This window comes from Nematolebias whitei, chromosome 21 (genome assembly GCF_014905685.2).
Source record: "Nematolebias whitei isolate Nwh7 chromosome 21, NemWhi1, whole genome shotgun sequence".
Classification (NCBI taxonomy): domain Eukaryota; kingdom Metazoa; phylum Chordata; class Actinopteri; order Cyprinodontiformes; family Rivulidae; genus Nematolebias; species Nematolebias whitei.
This window is the reverse complement of record NC_056518.1, coordinates 29506199-29509270: the sequence shown is the minus strand read 5'-3', so window position 1 is coordinate 29509270 and position 3072 is coordinate 29506199.

The following is a 3072-nucleotide window of genomic DNA, read 5'->3' as shown; positions in this document are numbered from 1 at the left end:
ACAAATTAGTCCCCGGGTGTTTATGCTCTGTAACAATCACTTTAGCTTGGTTTTCAGACTGATTCATCACATCTGGTGTCCTGGTTTGTTCTTTCTGTAGTTGTGGCGCACATAACTGAGCAGAAGCAGGATTTATAAAAAACGGGTTCAAAGGTCGGGAGACTTCGCCTGGTTCTTCCTTCGCTGAGCAACTCTTAATCTTGTGTGAAAACGACTTGTAGGGTCAGCGGCCGGCGGTGACCCGAGTCCGTTTCCTCGCTCCTCTAATTGTGAGTCTCGGTCCGACGCCGGCTTCAAAGGAGGCGTCTTGTCACTTCCTGCACATCAAAGGTGCACGTCCTCGTCCAACGCCGGGCAAACTGTACGCCAAACACCAAGACCTCAGCGGCGTCGGTGTGGTCAGAACCAGGATGGATGTCTCGCGTTATCAGAGCGCATGGTTTTGGTACGATGTTGTAAAACATTTTGTTGTCTTCATTTTCCTAAATACTTCTGTGTACTTGGGGCTATTTCGGCTGTTTTTATATCAAAACGTTTGGATCATTCTAGAGAATGGTGATGATGAGAGATTTTTTTGTAACTTCAGCACGTTATAAAATATATAACTTTATTAAAACAAAATGAAAAATACATAGAGATTTATTCAACTTTTATTGATACACTGTTCTCTAACCTCTAGCACTATTTTGTCTTTTTGTCCTACTTAACTTTGAGTCAGCCGTTTGCCACTGATAGCTTTTAGGTAGCCTTTTGCTACATTTAGGTTTTAGCTAACATATTGTTACAACTTTTATACCTTTTATCTTTTGTTAGTTTTTAGATAGCCATATGCTACAATTAGGTTTTAGCTCTTTAGCTGACTTTTTTTATATATTTTTAAATTTAAGCTACTGTTTGGTTACTTTTAGTTAGTCTTTTGCTACTTTTGGTTTCTAGCTAGTCTTTTGATACTTTTAGCTTTTAGTTAGCCTTTACCTACTTTTAAATTTTGCTTAGCTTTTTCCTACTTTTAGCTTTTAGCTACTTTTAGATTCAAAATTTTTGTTGTTAATCTTTAGCTAAGCTTTTACAACTTTTGGCTAGTCTTTTAGCATGTTCTTTGCTTCTTTTAGTTAGTGCTCTGCTTCTTTTAGCTTTTATCTAGTGTTTCGCTTTATTTAGCTTTTACAGCACAATTTCCATTTCTTCAACAGTCATTCAGCACTCACAGAAATATTTTAGTTTTTTCTGCCACCCAGACTTAGACCAGTTTCATGTATTCGAAGCTGATGGGAACCAGTCCATCCAGCTGTTCTGAGGGTCTTCAGGTTTGGTTTTTGTCTGGATGGTAAACATGGCTGCAGCACCAAGCAGTGTTTACAGACGGGGATTTTCTGAAGTGTTTCTGAGCTCCTGAAGTCGTTTCCACTACAAACTGTTTGCACCCACTTCAGACCCAAAGACCAGAAAATATTTGTTTTTAACTTCGTCCACTAAAAGCAGATTTCATGACAGTCTCGCTGCTTTAGGACCGATGGTTTTCTTCTAAATCCCACCAGAGTCCACTCCCAAACCTCAATGACTTCCATTGTATCTGAGCTTCTCTTCCAAACTGGACATGAAGAGTCTTTTAAACTTCTTTCATCTGCTAAGACATTTGAAAACTGATGTGTGCACACCATAACAGGCTTGATGGATCCGTCACAGGAGCGCTGGAACCAGGAACTGGACTCGGATCAGAAGCTGAGCTCTGAGGGGTTTGGAAGTCCCTGCAGGTGGTCCAACGTTGTGCCAAAGTGATGTAAATCTGTGTAAATTACAGCGTCTCACGTTCACAACATGTTCAGACGAGGCTCCCTCGCTCTGCTTTTACGCAATTGTTTTTTTCTTTCTCCTTAATTTGTTTAATTCACATTTTTCAAAAAAAAAAAAAGTTTGTTCTGACCTATTGTTTATATTTTTTAAATAAATAAGCAGCAGAAAGTTAATTTTCTGCTGCTTTAAATCAGATAATTCAGACAAAATATTTTCTGACCCTCTTGCGTGGCCTCAGTTTTAAAACTAAAATCTTTTTGGTCATTTTGACCCAAGGGCAGCAGGAGGGTTGAAAGAATGGCTAAATTTAGCTAAAAATCACAGGCAGCAAGGTTTTAAATTTTACTGCCTACAGTTAAACTGCATACTAATAGTTTGCTTTAAAAAGTAGTTTTTAATAAAGCAAACGTGTTTATAATTTAAGAAAAAATTAATGTGTTAAATTTAATGTGCAAAAAAATTCAGCTGAAACAGCATGACCAATTCATATATTTTAAAGTCACTTTTTCTTTTAGCTATAAACCCCCTACAATATGTAGCCAACTTTAAACAAATCACATGTTTCATTAAAAGATAAAAATGTGCATAATGTCCAATAAAATTATCATAAAGGACAAAATTGTTTTTGATGCTAAATAAAGATGTTGCTTTTTAAAAGTAGGATTAAAACAATTAAAGCATCCTTATTTCAAGATAATGTTGGTTTTAAAATTTGTTGAGAGGTTAAAGTTGAATCATTTAAAATAATGATCCAAATATTCAGTCCGTCATTTTTGTCTTTGGTGGATTGAATGTGACGAGACATTTTTTTTGTTTGTTTTGTTTTGCTTTGTGGCACGTTCTCAGCCCGTTTCCTGGATGTACAAACAAACTGAAGGTTGTGCACAAAGGCAGGCTTATGGGCGAGGCGAGAAGGAGTCAGGTGGATCAAGGAGCCATGTGGGAAAGGTGGAATCTCCCACTGATCCTCCTGGGACCAGGACCAGGAAGAGAGACGTCAGATTTACAGGATTCAGTTCTCCTGGGAAATATCGAAGCTCTGACGCAGAACCGAGCATTAATTTCACACACTCATAGTGGGAAAACGGCGACTGACGGCATTAACTTCTACTGACTTAGTGATTCCTGAGAAAACCAGCCGATGGGCTTCAGAAGCATTAAAAGACAGTTTACAACACGTTACAGGCTAAAGTTCCTGACCGGCTATGTTCTTTACAGGCTAATGTCCCCGACAGGCTAATGTTCCCTACAGGCTAATGTTCCCTACAGGCTAATGTT